This window comes from Diadema setosum, chromosome 14 (assembly GCF_964275005.1).
Source record: "Diadema setosum chromosome 14, eeDiaSeto1, whole genome shotgun sequence".
Classification (NCBI taxonomy): domain Eukaryota; kingdom Metazoa; phylum Echinodermata; class Echinoidea; order Diadematoida; family Diadematidae; genus Diadema; species Diadema setosum.
Window position 1 is genome coordinate 27,205,076 of NC_092698.1, and position 6,000 is coordinate 27,211,075.

Below are 6,000 nucleotides of genomic sequence, written 5' to 3' on the forward strand. Positions count from 1 at the left end.
TTGCCCTTCCTGTACAAAGTGTTCTGTAGTCACAGTTTGTTTCTGTTCAATCCCGAGAGACTGACACTTGCTGCTGATCAGCTACATTAATAATTGTGTAACCTCATTACGAGAAAGAAAATACTTAATGAAGTGTTTAACCGAGACTACTGTATACCCTCAACTTCTCGGCGAACTGCGAAGTGCATCAAAGGGTTATGTATACATTAATATAGCAGGTGCAACAGAACTTGTGTGAGTGGTCGAGAGGACGAATTTGAGTTGATGGGTATATGATCCGTGCTTCGGTAACCTTTATGAAGTATACTCGTACTAGTATTTGAATATAGTGGGTAAAAATGTATTTGTATTGTGATAGAGTATTTGTGATGAAAAGGAAGTGTCCCAAAAGGTCCCGCACCTTCACCACTCAGTTCATGCAGATCCAGACGCAATGGGACAGAAATGGAATCAACGTAAAGTGCTGGCGAGTTTCTTTGTGCTAAAAGGCCAATGAGTAAAGGTATTGTATGGATTGTACAGCAGTCCAGTCAAGATGGTGATCATCCCCTCTGTGTTTGCTCTTGGCATACAATCGCCTTTAGTTTTCCCTCGGAAATAATGTGTGTTCCGAGGTAAACTGGGAGACGTTTGGTTCTTTCTTTTTTTTTTCCCTCGCATACCCTGGGTAAATTTGCCGAGCGGGATCTTCACATTACCTCTTTGATTGTGTGCAGATAATTGGTATTCCCAGAGGCCGCTTTTATGTGTCGGATTGTATATCGATTGCGAAGATTTAGATCACATTCGGCAATCGATAGTCCTTGCACAAAGAATGGCACCATGCCGTGGTACCATGTATTGGTGGAAAAGTATTACGCTCTGTTGCAGGTGTTGATATAGTCTTCACACACAAACTGTTTCATTTATGAGCCGCAATGTTTGTATTTTCACTTGGGGACTATAGCTGGAAGTACGATTTAATTCCCATAATAGAAAGAGATCCATCTTGTGAAATCACTTGCCGTACAATATGCAGCTCTGTAGATGGTTGAAAGGTCTTGCTGTGATTCTCATGTTTAGGGCGGGAACAGATCCAGAAGTGAATATGAAATCAGAGCCAAAATGGTGCGAGGATTTGTCAAATTGGCCGCTAACGTCGACCGCACGTCAGGTTCTGCAGTCAGAATGGTGGTTTTTCTCGCGAGGCCAGGGTTCATGGCATCTGTATACGGCGCTATGTCAACATGAAAGGTGAACTTTCAAATTTTGTGGTCAAGGTTCCGCGACCTTATGGTGCTTACTTTAGGTTTTCACAATCTGATGGAAGTGATTGGTCCTTCTTCGAGTGGACTATTTCCCAATTTTTGAGTTAGGAACCTGAAAGTGTCGCATTTATTTTTAGGGGTTGGTTTTTATTTTGTTTCCCTGTGCAGGGGACCCAGTGCCAAAACACACCGTCTCCATGGCAACGTGAATCGCAGCGTAACTATTACAAATGAAGAGCATATTATGGAAACGAATGAAGTACAGTGTACCCGGTACTTAGCAACGCAAAGCTTTGGAAGTGTTTCCATTAATGTGATTTGATGTCGGGATGTTTTTGTTTTGTTTTGTTGTTGTTGTTGTTTTGTTTTGTTTTGTTTTGTTTTGTTTTTTTTGGGGGGGTGTAAATTCTTCTTTTTATTCATTCGGATAATTATGTGTTTTAAACCAAAGTAAGAGGAATCAAAACCCATTTCCTTCAACCGTGACAGACGTTCCTAATTCTGTGGATTCTTTGAGCACCCATTAGTATGCATTAGTATCGTTTTCTGTATGTGTTAAAGCAAGTGGCTTGATGTACTAATAACAGGAAAGAGAAAGCGGTTTTCGAAATGACGTTTTGAATGCGTCCAATCGACTCCGTGCACGTAAATAAGTAGAAAATGAGATGCATGTCCGAGTTCGATTAATCGAGCAAAACACAGCATTCTCTTTAGAAGAATTAATGGTCAGCGAGGAGTTATCATGCGTTTGAATAAGAGGAGTAAGTCAGCGACCAACATTTCTTTGAAACGTGCATGTTAATTCTACCTGTGTCAAATTTCAATGTTGGATCGATGACTGGATGATAGTAACAATGGTTATTCATATCACAGCCAAGAAAGACTTGCTCCAAAGATGCTCCGAACCCACTTGCCCACGTAACTGTACGTCTATTATATGGGTCAACTACAATTCCCTGTTGATCATTATTCAGACTGAACATGAATTGATTGTTGAAAAAGATGCCTAAGCCCAAATGCCCTGAGGTCAGTTGGTTGTTACAAGTGGTATGGTACAATGCACCATAGTTATTTTTATGCCTTCATCTCGAAGGGTGTCCTATGATTGGGTCCAGAAGCAACATAAGGTGTAGATGCGCAGAATGGAGTTTGGACAAAATGAAAGGTCAAAATTCACTGTACTTTAGCTAACATAAATAGGCTATGCGTATTATATGCTCTAACTTCATCTCGAAATGTCCAGTGGTGATATAATTTGATAGGAGTATAGAAATATATAGAAAAATTATTTGTTTGAAGTCATAAGGGTCAAAGTTCAAGGTCAATCATGGCTGTCAGTGTACTTTTTGAAAAAATAAATCCTTTCCAGAGAATAGTTGGCTAGCAACCAAAGGTCCACTAGGCCCCTATGTGATAAAAATGAATAAGTAGGGCAAAATGAAATTTGGCAAGTATTTGCATCAACTTTTAAGTCGTGAAAGGTCAAAGCTCAAGGTCGAAGGTCAGTGTTCTTATGAAAAGAATATTTCAGTCTGGATTTCTAGATGAGCTTGGAATTGCTATTGCAGAGATGCCAGTTTCTCTTTTGTTGTACAATTGTATTTTGACTCGATTCTGACTCAACCTCCTCTCATCCTCTCTCCAGCCCTTCCATGCATGTAGCAGTATGCATGCAGATATGTTTGTATGTGTATGTACGTATGAATCTTTCCACTCACCCCAAGAAGTGAGATTAAATCATGTTCTTGTGTGGAGTACAAGAAAGTGCTCTGGTCGACGCGATCAACTGAGTTCTGCATATAAACTGCAACGATTATGTGCATGAGAGGAAGAGAAAAGACCTCAGCTAACACAGGGTTGGGCGGGCAACTAACGCCAATAGCAGCTAGGTTTGGGAGCAGATGCTATTGTCTGTTCTTGACATGTTTCGTCATTCTTTGTATTTGACAAGACGATATTCGTGTGTCTCGAGCCTATGATCATCCACCAATTCAAGACTCGTGTTCACCTTTGTATCTTCGCCTCCTTCTATATCAGGGAGGTGATACCTCCCTGTTCTATATCTTGTAAACGTGTTGTGCCGCACAATTTCGTGATGAGGAGCCTGCGTGGAAGGAACAGGTCTTTCTCGTCGTGCACTGAAGCCTGTCGTGTGGAGAGCTTTTTGTTCCTATGACGAAGCCATACACAATAAAGCCCCTCACAAATCCTCATATTTCATATGCATTCGATCCCCTGACCTCTCCTTTCGAATCTGCACTAGATCTCCTCGGGCAATTTGGCGCAGACGACGGGGGTTACTGCATGGGGCACGGAACTGGTGCCACCATTGAAAAGGGGCCTATCGTAGAAGAAAATTCAGCGCTAACTTTTTTCCACGGAGCTTTTGTGTAGCACCCTGATGCTGGCGGAAAGTTAGCTTTTCCTCCAACATGAATTCAGTTTTAAGAGCTCTGTAAGAACGTCGTTCGTGTGCACCGAAATTTTGTCATCCATTATCCTGAAAAGGAAGAGATGTAGCGATTGCGAAGGAGTAAATAAAACAGGGAGCTGTCTAAAAGGTCGCTGACACGCGATGGTGATGATATTAGGGTAATATCTTGTATGGAATATGGCAGTCTTATACTTTATGCCACAACAAAATTGCACACGTGTGCGTTACACTCCCAGGTGACCTGGGGGCCCGTTTCATAAAACTTGTCATCAGTGACAAGTTGTCATGGATGTGACAAGCTACTGAAATCCTTGCATCTGATTGGCTGAGAGCAAATTTGTCATAGAAATGTGGCAGTTGTCACTGATAACAAGTTTTATGAAACGGGCCCCTGGTACACCGGAGTCCACGCGCACGTACTCACGAGTCCTTGGAATAGGGGTGTAGGTAGGGTAGGGTTTAGGCTCAGGTACAGTAGAAGGGCATCAAGTATGACAATGCCGTATTACGTATGATGTGCACACAATTTCTCAACCAGGCAAACTTTAATTTTTGCATGTTCATTTATGCCCTATGGAAGAGTAAGAGACCAGAAGAAAAAAAAAAAATCAAAGGTGAAAAACGACTAGCATTATCTACGCGATCTTCATATTCTCCCGTGTGCACAGTATGCCTCTCCCCATGCAAGTTAACACACCCACCTGACGCGACACGCCCCTCTGCCGACAGAATGCGTCCTACCGGATATGACCTAAAGCAAGGTTCCTGCCCCTGCTTTTTTTTTCCTCCTACCACCACGTTTGATCTTCGTAACTAGGGAGTTGGGAAGAGATTCCTACCTTCCTGTCGCAACCATGTCGTGGAGGGCTAATCTGCTGACTACCTAATGGCGAAGGGTGCGCTGGTCTCCATGCACCTCAAAGGATGCATGCCGTTGAGATTCAGCTGTCACGCGCAAAGAGATTTATTTTTCTTAAAGGAAATGCAGTAAACTGACAAAGAAATTACTGTGAGCAAGTATTAGGATGCAATAGTTCAGTGGTAGTATTATTGTAGAGCTTATTAGAAAATGATGATTGGTTGTGCTGCAAAGCCTATAGGAGAAACCTCACACCAGTCGACTCCGTCGCTTGACAGCAAACCCTTCACACCGGAGCGTGGCTTGCTCACCCAGAATTCACTTTTGTTTTGTATTTAGAGTGGCTAGGCCTATAAAATATGATTAGAACTTATCGATCTGTCTTCGGTAGAATTAATAAGCCTCCTGTGACCGGGGTAATAATAGTCTGTACTAAAAGCGCATTGAGATGCTTATCAAGTGTGAAATATGCGCGATATGAAAACCAGCTATCATTATTATTATCACTGAGGAGAATGCAAGGGAATGTGAAAATGATATTTCGTGCATAATAGAATATGGGAGTTCCACATGAGCATCACACTGCAAGTAACATACCAAGGCACTGGTCTCGCTTTGATATGCGCGGAGATGGTTCTGGCTTCTAGTTAATGATTTTCTTGTGGCCACACCTTATAATGGTGTTAATATTTTCACTTAGTGTTAGTGTGTAGTCTTTATTAAAAATTATTGGGTTAAGTTTTCCTCACTTTGTCATTAATGTTTTCCGCTTCTTTTACAGTACTTGACTTGTCATTTTTAAGCAAACTCAGTGTTTTATCATCGTTATCGGTATTTTCTATGTAATCTGTGTGTATCGTGTGTATGTATGTGAAATAACACCGGCCATTTTTCTTGTGTCCCGTTGCAGAAAAGCACTTTGCGACAGCTTTTCGCCGATAATGATGTGGGATGTCTCCAACATACGCCGAAATAAGCAGTGGCAACTCATTCTGCTCGTACGTTTGCCGAGGTGGGAAACGTAGCACTGCATGAATCCTTGGCCCATACCACCTTCAAAGGGACGAGAAGCAGGGAGGTAGGACTCCCTACTAGAAGGGTAAGTACATTCACCATGTATATCATATATTTGTTCAACTCACCAATTGTTTGGCGGGAATTTTCCCTGATTTTATGGAGAGCACAGAGGTCGCGCCGTCTGCCGCAGTCCTCCAGATCACACATGTTGCATCGATTTATAACGTCACCTCTGAAAGTGCTCGCGGTGGACTGCAATTCCTCGAAAAGCAGCCCCATTATATCACCATGGAGCTACTTGGTAGCTCCATGATATCACTTCCACTAGCGGTACTCTTGCTAAACATTAAGTATTCAGCGAGGGTCTCTTCCACTTAGAAAAAAAAAAAGAAGAAAAGAAGAAGAAGATAATTATGGCCCTGTCACATTAAAGATTTCCTGAA

The 6,000-nt window shown here is 42.0% G+C and overlaps 1 long non-coding RNA gene across 2 annotated transcripts in view; it reads left to right on the top strand.

Moving 5' to 3' along the window:
* Positions 1-5,618, top strand: part of LOC140238014 (uncharacterized) — a 28,723-nt gene extending 23,105 nt beyond the window's left edge. For both annotated transcript variants that reach the window (XR_011901876.1, XR_011901875.1), the window contains one exon: positions 5,451-5,618. This is a non-coding gene — a long non-coding RNA (uncharacterized lncRNA). The remainder of the gene's footprint in view (positions 1-5,450) is intronic.
* The last annotated feature ends 382 nt before the right edge of the window (positions 5,619-6,000 follow it).